The 13,837-nt window shown below is 42.1% G+C and overlaps 1 protein-coding gene and 1 long non-coding RNA gene across 5 annotated transcripts in view; both read right to left on the bottom strand.

The window, feature by feature from the left end:
• Positions 1-13,837, bottom strand: part of SPPL3 (signal peptide peptidase like 3) — a 139,435-nt gene that overhangs the window by 65,367 nt on the left and 60,231 nt on the right. The gene's annotated exons all lie outside the window — the stretch shown is intronic.
• LOC140499166 (uncharacterized) lies at positions 471-13,796 on the bottom strand. The gene is made up of 2 exons (XR_011965294.1): positions 9,770-13,796; positions 471-9,696 (listed from the first exon to the last, which is right to left on the bottom strand). It is a non-coding gene; the product is annotated as an uncharacterized lncRNA (long non-coding RNA).

Raw genomic sequence — 13,837 nt, 5'->3', positions numbered from 1 at the left:
TGTGGAAACAAACCTCTTAAGAGCACTGACATGACTACCAATTTTAAAACTTGAAGGGGAAAAGTTTCCAAAGATTTATAAAAATAGAAACCTTAGGTTGTCACTCAGCTATTTTCTGGCAGCTAACCTCTCCCACTGACAAATCTATTTCTTGATCATGCAAAGAAATGCCTAACCAGGAAGGGCTGCCTGGTGTCTGCAGCTCCTGACAAAGTAAACTGGATGAGGTGTGGAGGAAAGCTATGGTTTCCTGGGCCAGATAATGAGAAGGGCCCAAGAAAAGGCAAAAGACTAAGTTTTTCCAAGACAGTACCATAAGGATCAGGAGAATCCCCAAACACTCTGCCTAGGTTCAGGCTTGCTTTTTAAAAGCCTTGCTATTTTGGGGGCAGGGGAGGGAGGGGGAATCTAGCTTTCCCCCATTTGGCTAAGTTATCAGAGAGAATATTTAACTGAAATAAAGTTATTCATTTTAAGCTAAACAGTTCACTTATTTTCTTTTCATCATGAGTAACACAATAAAATAAATCTCCTCTAACTATGCAGTACCAAAGGCCACTCAATAATCACATTTCTGAAGTAGTAAAATGATAAACTATCTTCTTTCACCCTAAATGAAAACTGAAAGTGAAAATAACTCAACATATGCTAGAAACTGACTTGAAAATGAAGAAAATTGATGACTACTGTCTTAAAAAAACAAAACCGAACCAGACCTGTAATTTCAATGGCAGAGAGAACTCCTAATGAGGAAACTTTCTCTACCAATGCAAACTGGCACCTGCTCTGAAGCTTCTGATGTTAGCTCCTCATGACTCTAAGACATAAGTGACTTGTCCAGGATCACAAAGCCAGTACGTTATCAGGGGTAGAACTTGAACCTTGGCTGAGGCTGGGTTTGGTATATGGAAGCGATTTAGAAGAAGGTTACTGGACAAATTGCTCCCCATGACCTCAGAAGATTAAGTAAGATAAAGCCAGGGAATAAGTGAAAAGAACATTCATTAAGCATTTACCATGTGCTTCTTTTTCTGTAAGGTCAATACAACAGTATGTCCTAGAATCCCCAGATGAGAGACAGATTACACTTTGTTCATTGACAAAGGTCAACAGAACCAGAAAGAAAAGTGGCAGATTGCAAAGAAGCAGATTTAAGCTCGTGGAGAAAAGCTTCCTGACAACTTCTGCCAAAAGTGAATGGGATGGGCTCACAACGTCTGGACCACTATTCACTGACCAGGTCATGGGGGGATTCTTGTCAGGTGTGGGTTGGACTAGATCACTGCTACCTTCCAAAGCTCCCATTTTGTGTTCAGAGAAGGAAACACTAAAGTTCTAAAACCCATCAAACATTTATTCACATTTTAGTCTTTTATGTCAAAGATAAATTACATTAGGAGAATGTGATCCAATCCAACCCAATGAGCATGGAAGGGCCCACTAACCACTTAGAGAAACAAAAACTGAAAAATCACTTGGGACCTTGAGAAGGGACAAAACCAAGACACCTCTAAGGATATCTAAGATTAGTTCAGAGGAACAAAGCACCAGCTAGTGGGGCATCAGAAAAGAAGTGGGGGCAAATGAGCTCAGAAAACACTAGGGATTTTAAAAAGTGGGCATGAAAATGGAACATAAGGGGAACAATGTGTCCAAAGGCATGCAAGTGAGAGATGGAATGTGCTACATTTGGGGAACAGAAAGTGGGCCTATTTGGTTGAAATGTTTGGAGGAGAATAATTTAACAGGAACCTAGAAAATCATGCTAAAGAGAGACTGTTAAAGCATAGGAATAAACAGAGTGTGCCTTAAAATAAGTATTATCTATTCAAAACCAAAAGTCAACATTATCTGTAATGGGGGTAAGTTAAAGGCCTTCCTAATAAGATAAAAAGGAAAGCAAGGATGTTAGTTATCACCATTCTTATTGAACGTAGAGCAGAAATGCTAACTATAGCAGTAAGACAAGAAAAAGAAATTGAAGGAATGTATTAATAAAGAGGAAATGCAATTACCAGTTTTTGCAGGTGATATGGCAGTTTACTGAGAGAAATCTAAGAGTCAATTTAAAAATTAATTGAAACAATGAACAACTTCAGCAAAGTTGCAGGAAGTGAAATAAATTTACACAAATCACCAGCACTTGTATTACCACAAAATCCAGAAGGAAGGGATAAAGAGAAATCCCATTTAAACAATGATAAGAAAAATATAAAATCCTTGGCAGTCTACCTGCCAAGACACAGACAGGAACTAAACAAACACAATTTCAAAACACACTTTACACAGAGATCTACCTGGAAAATAGTAATTGCTCATGGGTAGGCCAAATGACAATGTCACCTAAATTTCTTCTTTAGTGCCACACCAACTGAGCTGCCAAAGGACTGCTTTATAGAGCTAGAAAAAAACAGATTCATCTAAGGAAGAAAAAATTAAGAACATCATGGGAATAAATGGAAAAAAAAGGAGGAAGAGGACCTAGGTAGGAGCAGATCTCAGCCTATACCATAAAGTAGGAATCACTGAAACAATCAGGTATTGGGCAAGAAACAGAGAGGAAAGAAGGAAGAGAGAAGGAGGGAAAGAATGAAGGAAAAAGCCTGTAGGTAGGCACCTAGGTGCCAGGGGCCTGTCCAGCACTTTACAGATATTATCTCACAACAACCCTGGGATGCAGATGCTTTATTTACTGAGGATTATAGATGTTTGGGGGTTTTCTGAGTTTGTCCCTGAACACCATTTATGATGGAATTCTTTTTATATATGTTTTTGTTGAGTAGTGAGTTCTGGCAGCAGTAACTGGGTATTATTAGGCAGTTACCGTATGCTGTGTGCCTCACACACTCCACCACTAGATGGCGACATAGTGCGGAGAGCGCTGGGCCTGGAGTCCAGGATCTCCGAGTTCAAATGTCAGGGTGCTGCTGGCTGTGTGACCCTTAAATCCCTGTTTGCCTCAGTTTCCTCAGCTGCAAAATGGGCCACATATACTATGGTCTGTGAGGCTCATACCCTTCCTTTCTCTCTCTGGAGGCAGGGACTGACCCAGGGTCACACTGAGGCCACATTGGACCCCAGGACCTCTGGACTCCAGGGCTGGGGCTCCATTTTTCACGCTCTTCTAAACTTTCTGCAGTCTGACTTTTGACCTCATCATCCAGTTGCCACAGTGCTCCCCAAAGGGACCAGATTCTTGTTAATTCTTTTTGACCTCTCTGCAGCCTCTGACAGTGTCAGAACCCCTTTTCCTGGGCACTGTCTCCTCCCTCGGTTTCTGTGAGACTGTTCTCCATGGGCTCTCCAGCCTGTCTGAACGCTGTCCTCATTCTCTTCTGTTCTCCCTCCACGTCATCTTGCTTGGTGATCCCAACAGCTCCCAGAGGTTCCATGATCGTCTCTATACAGATGATTCTCCTATCTATTTATCCAGCCCTGACCTCAGTCCTAAATCACATCTCCAAATGCAAACCCCATAAACTCATTAAGTGTGACATGTCACAAACCAAATCCCATTTTGCCTCCAATCCTCCTCTCTTCCCAACTACCCTATTGCTGGGAAGGACACCTCCATCTTCCTCACCTGCCACTTCTCCACCTCAGTCATCCTCCACTCTCACTTGCACTAGCCACACACAACCAACCTTATCCCAAGTCTTCTGCTTTCTCCCTTGTTTTCCTCACACAGATGACCTGCCCTAGACAACACTGCACCAGGCTGCTGGCTGCTCTCTGGAGCTCAGTCTAACCTTCCACTCAGCTGCCAAGGGGATTTTCCTGAAGTACAGGTCTGAGCAAGTCACTCTATTCGATAAACTCCAGTGGTGGCTAATACCTCTAGGATCAGATGTAAAATCCTGTTTAGCTTTTAAAATTCTCCACAACCTATTTTTCCAGTCCCCTCACAATTTACTCCTTTTTGTTGACACTGGCCTTCTCGATTTTCCATCCCCTAACTGCAATGTTCTCTCTCCTCATCTCCACTTATTGCCTTCCCTCAGGATTCAAGCTCAAGTCAGTCTCATCCTCCTTCCCCCCTAACTCCCCCATGCCAGTGCCTTCCCTTACGGATTCCTACCCATTCACACCAAATACAATGTCTATGAACCGGTATGTGTCCCTCATTAGACCATGAACTCTAATGTCAGGAGCCATGTTTTGACCTTTCTCTGTATCCACCACACTTATCCCAGTGTCTGGCACACATGAATGTTTGCCACTGACCTGACCAGTTAAGCATTAACTTATTAAGTTATTAAACATAGTCCAGCATGTGAAATCAATGCAACTGCAGAAATTTATATACAAAAGGGTTTAATCAGGGTTTCTTTTTAGGAGAAAAAATTCTGCAAAGAGCAGTTTGCATACTAAGAGAACCCTGAGGCAAGGAAGATAATGACATGAACACTAAGGTGACTACCTAAACAATGACCCACAGGATAAGCCAGCACAAAACTGTCTTTCCTTAAGAAAGTGCAGGGAGGAAAAAGAGAATGAAAAAGAAAAGAGGGAAGCCAGGACAGCAACAGAAGAGAAACTGGGGGGGGGGGCGGAGATTGACTTCTGTATTCTCAGCACTGGATACAATGCTTGGCATGTGGCAGGGCCCAGCTCAATCCCTCCTGGTTTACTTCGGGTTCCCGTTGGTCACATAGGAAGCTCCCACCCTACCTCACCATGCCACAGTGTAGTCAAGGGAAAGGAAAAATTCAGAAGAGAAACCTGCTTTTGATGAAAACAAAACATCTGGACAGACCAGAAATCCCAAATTTTAAAGCTAGAAGGTAAACCAGTAGTCACTGCTTCCAAAGGAATCCCTGCTTCAGCTGTCTGACACACAGTCAACCAGCCTTTCCCTAAAGACCTTCCAGGATGAGCATTCTGACACCTTCATCCCAGCAGAGGTGTTAATCAAACGGATATTTTGGATTATTTACCATTTCACTCCCTTCTATCGAGAACCAATCACAACACAGAAAAAAATGCACACAAACAAAAATATCTGAAACTCGAAGTTTCTCAACAGTCTTCAAGTCACAACATAACGAAGGGGATGAAGTAACTGTTACTACATTCAGACTCAGGGCAAAGTGAGGCCAACAATGCTTTTTTCTGAATTAAACATTCTCAATTCCAACCAGAATACAAAAGTTAATTTGAATGAAACACTGAAGAAGGTGGAAACTTTACCAGACGATCTAGGAGGAAGGGCACAGCAAGTACTCCTCGGAGAACAGAGGTCTGGGGATAATCTGCTTGTCTTCTGTAACATGACATTCTAAACTTACAGCACAAGCAGCCTGGGTTAACTCAAACAATTTAAACCGTCCTGTTATTCCACTCCCCTCCCAGAATTCCTCTCAATCCTAATTCACCGGTCTCAGGGTGTCACCATTTTGCTCAGGTCAGACAAGAGAGCCTCTGGGGGGCACCATTTCTGTGTTCCTCATGAAGAAAGGGGGTTCACTTTTTCTCTATTCCAAGTGTAGGAGCAGTGAGAAGTGGTACACACAAGTTGATGGTTAAAAATGAGCATGATGCTTGTCAGTGCATGTGACACATTTTCAAGCTCCTTTCTCTTAAAAAAGGTTGAGAGTTCACTCTCCCTCTCTCAAGTTAGAAACAAAGGTTTAAGCTTTCCCACAATCACTGTTAATTAAAGAAAAACTCTGAGCTGAGTTTAAGTGGTTCAATACTCCCATAAAACACTAACTCTAAGGAAATTGTTATCTCAGCACCACCTACAAATCACTGTGTGCCAAGAAAACTTGTCATCCTTCACCACTTTAGCTCCTCAATAACTCCAAGGACATCTGTATGTTGTCCCTGAGAGCATACAGGCTGACCCAATTGCATCTTAGCCCCCTCACTGCCCAGGTGTCCACAATCCATGACCTCAGGATGCAGAGGGGTTCCAGAAAGTGTTCCTCTAAGACAGAGGGGGGTGGTTCTAGAGTAAATCCCTTCCCTTCACAACTAATCATGGTCCCTCACCCCGTAATCATGGTATGACTCCCTTGCCTATTCCGTGCTGTTCTTTATTCTATGCTTATAAAAATGAGTTGCACCTTCAAGTCTTTGTCTTTAGTTAGAAAACAAAGGAAGCCATCAACCCCTTTATGAATAGGTTTAGCACTCTACTAAAAAACTGTTATTTTGCTCAGAGAGAATGTGCCTCAGTCTACCTCTTCATTGAATTTCACTTGTCACAAAATCTCATTTACAGTGTAGTGTTTCAACTAGCATTAGCTGCCTTGGTTAAATGCCACATTTTCTGGGTCACTGGTGCTTGACTGTCAAATAAAGAAGAGCAGTACATTCCAATGTTCTGTCATCGTGAAATAGCACAAACTTTTCATCATCATTCAAAAGGCTCTATATGCTTAATTACCCATAGTCCCATTTAAAGACTGCTGCCCTCTCATCCCCACCAACTGTGCTCTACCCTGAGAGAAGGTACAGTGGTCAGAGAGAGATCCAGCAGTGTGGCCAGTGATCTCCATACAGCAGCGCAGGAAAAATGGGGACTGTCCATTTATTCAGACCAGCAGCCATGTGCTTATAATTTAATGTATGCTGAACTGGGTGCTCCTTGCAACAAGGATGTCCTCAATCTCCGGTGTCCTCGCACAAAATTTTCTTTGGCATGATGCTGCCTCTAGCTCAGGGCTTCTTAACCCTTTTTATATCATGAACTCCTGTGGCAATCTGGTGAAGCCTATGGATCCCCTATGGATCATGCTACTAAATGCATAAAATTATTATATAAATAGGATTACAATGGAAACCAATTCTGTTGAAATAGTTACACAAATATATTTTTTAAGATGTATGGAGCCCAGGTTAAGAATCCCTGCTAGGTTGTTATTCTCCATCAGTGTGCAACTGGACTATTCACCTGTCGGTCTTCATTCTTGTCACATGTTTTTTGCACTGACCCTGTTTCAAATGATACTCACAGGAATTCTTGAGGGCCCTGCATCAAGGTCTTCTCTAAGAACTTCCTTATGGCACTGTAGCTCCAGCGCCACCATCTGGTAATCCAATCAAAACTGCTGCTACCCTTGTGTTCAGTGCCCCAACATCCATCCACCTACAGGCCCTTCCCTGTTTTCAGCATGCCACTTCAGGTATCCCAGGGTGTATCTACATATCTTTGAACATGATTAATGTGCAACAGATCTGCCAACACAACTCTGAAATGCAACTAGCCTAGATCCACACTTGTTCTTTTTTTCTTTCTGGGTAATGGAGCATCTCTCTGGCTCCTCTGGAAGGCAGATTTGAAATAACTGAGTGGACTAAGTGGTTGCTTCTGCAGCCTGTGCTGGCCCAGTTGACTTATTCATGATCCTGGGAGTGAGCCCTCTGGGAAAATGGGGCAGAAGGGCCAGCCTACAGACCCTGTTTTAGAGCAAAGTTTGCATATGACAAAATCTAGTGGCTTGAACTTGGAAGACTGAATCAAAAGGAGGTTGACTGAATTCCCTAAGTCAATACAAATTAGAAAGAAATGCAAGTAGAACAAATTCAAGTCATAGCAGTGTTGATTTTAGAAAAAAGGATGTAAAAATGCATAGCAATAAAATTTCATCAAAACTGTACTACTGAAAACATCCTTTTAAAGGGGAGTCACTTTTATTCAATAGCATAAAGAAATTAAGCAACCAGATGAAACTTGTAACTTTAAATCCAGACATTTTAAAAAGCAGAGGAAAGTAAAATCAGTTTCCTGAGAGAACTCTCCTCTGCCTGCTGTTTCAATGAAATAATGTGAAATGATTAATACTTTAATTTTCAGGAGTGGTATAAAATATGTATCAATTTATCCAATTTTTACCTGGCAAGATGTTCTTCTAGCTCAATGGTATCGAACTCAAATAGAAATTGGGGGGCTCTACATTGTATATAAGGATCCCTGCACGCCCCATGCTGACTTGGAAAACCACATTATTCATGTTGTATTTTTATTTATTCCATTTTAATTTGGTTTAGGCTGTCCTCAGGTAACTGTGGGGCTGCTTTAATCTAGCTAGTTAACCTCTGGAAGAATTCATTGCCTGTCACTAATGAGATTTACATTGGAGAACACCCCCCTACATTGGTCTGTCTGGCAGCTGGATCATTCAACATTGAGAAATAAAATGCTGCTGAGATCTACAAACAGACTCTTAGGATCTAACAAGAACGGGAAATTCCAGACCATTAAACTTCTTTTGAAACATTTTCCAATTTACTATTATCTGACCATTAAAACATTCTACCACAGCCTGACTTATGAACTGCATCGACAGTGGATAGTTTTCTTGGTATAATATTAACAAATTCAATATTAAACTTCAAAAGTTTTACACAGACTTGGGTACGACAATAGCTTTTCTCAGCTATTTTCTCCTTGGTTAAAGATATTCTGGGCATTCTTGGAAGAGGGCCTAAGAGCTGCTTTTTTGAGGAAGCTGCTGGTGTGGAAAAGAGTCAGTCAAATTCTTGGTTAGTGTTTAAATTATAGTACTTGTCCAAGTTTGTGTTACATATGCTTCTTGAAGCATTGTAATTTTCTACAATTAATAGGTAGTAGCCACAAACACTCAAATAATCTGTATTTTGCCTGTTGGGAAGACAAGACACAGGAGAATAAGTAACCTTTAAAAAAAAAGGAATTCTTAAAAGATGATGAATCCAAATACAATCAGGCAGCTTGATCCAGTAGGTCTACTTGCAGCCAATTTTTAAGTCTTTCTCTTACTCTAAAACCCATGTTAACTCTGGAGAATAAATCCTATCATTACACTTTTAAAAACTATATTTTAGCTGTCCTCATATGCCTTTCTATGGTTGAGTACTTAAAAACATCAACAACTAAGCATGAGTATAGTGGAATTTTATTCTAACCCCTTTATTTTAAAGAGGAAAATGACGTTCAAGAAGAAAAATAACTGTGGTGAGTTCAGGGTGGGGCAAAGTCTAAGGGCACAGGGAGAGAAGAAAGTGGGGAAAGGGTCGGACTTGGCAGTGAGAAATGTTTCTGGGAGCACAACACTGTATGTAATGATCTGGTAAAAGGATTTACTGATAATCTTTCATCTATGACATCATGACATACACAGGGATGTTACGCAATACTGACTTTCTATTCTCTTCTTTTAACAGCTCTAATCTTCTCTTACATATCACATTAAATGCTGGGGGTGGGGGTGTGATAGTCAAGTCAATAAATATTTATTAAATACCTATTATATATGCTATAAATACCTATACCTTATTAAGTACTTACTATGTGTCAGGCACTATGACAAACTCTGGGGAAAGAAAGGTAAACCACAGTCCTTTAACTCCAAACAAACAAATAGGTCCAAACAAGCTGGGCACAGAATAATGAGGAAGATGCTATAACTGAGGGCTTAGGAAAGGCTTCATACAGAAGGCGGGATTTTAGGAATCAGAGAGGTGAAAATGTAGGAGAGAATTCCAGGCCTGGAGGATGTCCAGAGATGGGAGCATCATGTGTAAGGTACAAGGAGGCCAGCATCACTGATCAGAGTATGGGGCTTCGAGTAAGGTGTCAGAAGACTGGAAAGCGTCTGATCCTAGAGGTAACAGGAAATAAATGGAGTTTACTGAGTAGCAAGCAACACGTTAGGCAGCTGAATGAGGGAGTGACTGGAATGGGGAGAGACTTGAAACAGGCAGACTCACCTGTAACTAGATGAGTGTGTGTGTGTGTGTGTGTGTGTGTGTGTGTGTGTGTGTGTGTGAGAGGCAGACTCACCTGTAACTAGATAGGGGGGTGTGTGTGTGTGTCTGTGTGTGTGTGAGGCAGACTCACCTGTAACTAGATGGGTGTGTGTGTGTGTGTGTGTGGCAGACTCATCTGTAACTAGATAGGGCTGTGTGTGTGTGTGTGTGTGTGTGTGTGTGTGTGTGTGTGTGAGGCAGACTCACCTGTAACTAGATAGGTGTGTGCGTGTGTGTCAGACTCACCTGTAACTAGATAGGGGTGTGTGTGCGCGCGCGCGCGCATGCTCGATAGTGAGGAACTGAGGATGACAATTAGGTTGTAAGTTTGGAAGGCAGGAGAAATTTGGATATGTTGACTTTAAGATCTCTACTGGACATCCAGTTCAAGATGTGACACTGGAGCCACCATACAGGTTAAGGCTAGATAGGTAGGTTTGACAACAATCAGTACAGGGATAGGACCTGCTGAGATCACCAAATGAAGTATTATGGAGAGAGAAGGTGGCCTAGGCCAGAACCCTGTGGGATGCCTATTAGAAGGTATGACCTAAAGGAGGATCTAGCAAAAGAGAGAGAAGGTCAGAGAGGTAGGAAGAGAACCTGGAGAGAGGGGTGTCCTGAAAACCTAGAGAGAAGAGAGGATCAAGGAGAAGAAAATGAGTAACAGTGTCAAAGGCTGTAGAAGTGAAGAAGGATGAGGACTGGGGAAAGACCATTGGTTCGGCAATTCTATCACTGGTAATTATGCAACGAAGAGTTTGGAAGTGGAGGCAGCTGTCTGACACAGCCTTTTCAAGGTTAGCCTCAAATGGCAGAAGAGATAGAAGACAAGAGTTAGTGGAGATGGAAGGATTAAGGAAGGGTTTTTTTTAGGAGGGGAGAGACACAGGCTTATTTGTAGGTAGGAAAGCAGACAGCAGAGAGACTGAAAATAAGTGAGGGGGCAATCTGTTAGAGGGGCTGGCCTTGGGAAGGTCATGTAAGACATGGTCTAGGAGAAGAGAGTGGCAGATGGCAGCAGCATGCGAGTCCAGAGGACCAGCAAGGATTGGGGTTGGAACTTTGGGGTAGGAGGACTGAGGCAGACAGGAATAAGGAGTAGAGTGGTAGTGGATGAAGGGGGTATGCGATTTGGATGATGACCTCAGGGCTCAGAATCACAATGATGTGAAGGGTACAACCCAGTACGATTATGTTAACCAATAAAAAGAAGGTGACTCCCACATGCATAAGAGGCTGGAGAAAAAGATGGAAGGTGCATGATCAGACAGAAAGTTTCCATGTTTTCTGTTCCTCTTCCCTCCAAACGCTAGAGATAAGGCAGGAGACACACAAAGCTGGAGATGGAAGTCCTTCTCCCCACAAACTTTCCTCTTCCTCTTTCATCAGAAGACACAAAGCAGGAGGGCAGGACAGGCATTGCACAGGGGTGGTTGGAGACTGTACCCCAGAGCACTGCTCATCTTCCTCTGGGCAGCAAGAGACAGAAGGCTTGGGATCCAATGGGAGGTGCCACATTCTTGGAGGCTGGAGACCAGGCAGGTGTATGTTAGAAGACAGAAGTCATACTGGTGCAGATGGAGGTCAAGCCCAGGCCTCTGCCACCTTTCCTTTCTTCAGCACAGCAGGAGACAGAAAACACTTCACTTAGTCAGAGGAAAGGGTCATACTTGACCTCTTTGGAGATCACATGGCAAGGGCAGGAGGTTTGCAGGGGGGTGGGCTGGGAAAGGCTCTTTGCTGAAGGTAATGGAGAAAGGAGGGAAGGAAAGAAAAGAAACTGATGACAGCAAGAGCTGTTTTTGATTCCCATGGGAATCCTCCCCCGATGGGAATTCTTTTCCTGTTTCCTTCTGTAGCACTCACCTAGAAACCACAATTCTCAGCTGAAATGACAATACCATGCAATTACTTGTGTCCTGCCCCATCAGCAGGAAACTGGCACAGACCAGAACATCGGAGTCCACAACAGCCTCTGCCTTTTGGCAGTACTGGAACCCAGGGCTTTCTAATCTGAGCTTCCAATATCCACAGTCTCAATCAAGTGCAGTGCCAAAGAGTGCCCAACAAATATCTGCTGAGTGAACAGACCAGGGGCACTTCTTTTTAGCTGGGTCTAAACAGTCCTAGGACCAAAGGAGGGCATTCTCCATAATGCTACAGCCTCCAGTGTTCTTTCAAAGTTGTCAGTGGGGATGCTGGTGGGACTGTGTTTTATTCTTTCTGTGGAGTGCCCCAGTCCAAGATACTCCAGGACAGCTCCGAAAAGGTGCCAACAATATGGCCTCAGATTCTAGCAAACAAGGACCAGTTATGTTTCTTTTCACAAATTATACCTCAAAACACTTCAGCTATTTCTCTCATCTATCTGATGAGGACACTAATAGATAACGTATGTCTTCCAGGATTCTGGGCAGAGGAGGAAAGGAAATAAAAAAGACATTCTTGTCTATGCTTTAGACAGGGAAAGGATCAATCGTATGTTGTGAGTAGGTAAAAACAATCTATGGTGATCTTCCCCTTCTATTTCCCCTGGCCCTCCATGTTACAATGTTGCTTTATGCAGAGGAGCATCTGATGTAACAACACAGGAGCACGGTAAATGTCCTACTGGATTAGGCAAACTGTCTGTGCAGCACAATACTCTCTGATACTCACTCACAGAGATAATATTTATTCCTGACAGAAAGACGTTATATCATTCTTAGAAATAAGCAGTTATCCACATGCTTCAGGCATTTACAAAGTAGGACTTGATGATAAATATCTGAAGACTGGCTGATAAATATGACATTTAATTTACCCCCATCAGATTCTGCTGTGATTGTCACTTGTCCTATAACAATATTTTCTGGCATTTATGTAAAAAGGAGCACATAGGTGGCATCTTCACGTCATATCTGAAAATGTTCACTTGGGGAATTAAAAAATTCAGGAAGTGATTCTTTTATTATTTGAAATTTCACTATACAAAAGAAGCTGGCTCCAGGTGGCTCCCATTGGAGGGTCTAGACACCCACTGACTCTTTTAATTGGGGTGGGCTTCTAGAAGAGTTACCTTTAACAACTCTTACTGTTCTGGAGCTCACAGGGAGAGCTTTGAGCTTTAGAAAGATACTAGTCTACTGTCCCTTCTTTAAAAGATTCAGAATAGATCTTATCACTCCACAGAGACACAAAAACATACTCTCTAATAAATTCCTCTAACTTAAGCATAATCCTTCTCATTCTACCAGTTGCTTATACTTGTCCCACCACCATCATTAGAAAGTAGTTCACTGTTCAATATCTCAAAAAAGGCAGACTTTCATTTTTCCTTTCCTTAATTTGGGGTTTCACTATCGAAATAAGGAGTCAGGTGGGTTCTCAGCATGCATACACATAATAGACCAGTTCTGCCAGAGTATTAATGCAGTAAGAATCTTTTAAAAATCAAACAGTATCTATAATATATATGTATATATATGTATGTATGTATATTATATATGTATATATAGTATAAAACTAAAAATAACTTTTTTTTTATTAAATTTATTTATTTAACTTTTAACATTCATTTTCACAAAATTTTGGGTTACAAATTTTCTCCCCTTTTATCCCCTCCCCCCCAAACACCAAGCATTCTAATTGCCCCTATGACCAATCTGCTCTCTCTTCTATCATCCCTCTCTGCCCTTGTCTCCATCTTCTCTTTTGTCCTGTAGGGGCAGATAGCTTTCTATACCCCTTTACCTGTTTTTCTTATTTCCTAGTGGCAAGAACATTACTCGACAGTTGATCCTAACACTTTGAGTTCCAACTCCTCTTCCTCCCTCCCTCCCCACCCCTTCCCTTCGGAAGGCAAGCAATTCAATATAGGCCATATCTGTGTAGTTTTGCAAATGACTTCCATAATAGTTGTGTTGTATAGGACTAACTATATTTCCCTCCATCCTATCCTGTCCCCCATTACTTCTATTCTCTTTTGATCCTATCCCTCCCCATGAGTGTCGACCTCGAATTGCACTCTCCTCCTCATGCCCTCCCTTCTATCATCCCCCCCACCCTGCTTGTCCCCTTATCCCCCACTTTCCTGTAACTAAAAATAACTTTTAAGGGA

This window comes from Notamacropus eugenii, chromosome 4, assembly GCF_028372415.1.
Source record: "Notamacropus eugenii isolate mMacEug1 chromosome 4, mMacEug1.pri_v2, whole genome shotgun sequence".
Lineage (NCBI taxonomy): Eukaryota > Metazoa > Chordata > Mammalia > Diprotodontia > Macropodidae > Notamacropus > Notamacropus eugenii.
The sequence above is the reverse complement of the archived record's forward strand: the minus strand, read 5'-3'. Positions and strand labels throughout refer to the sequence as shown.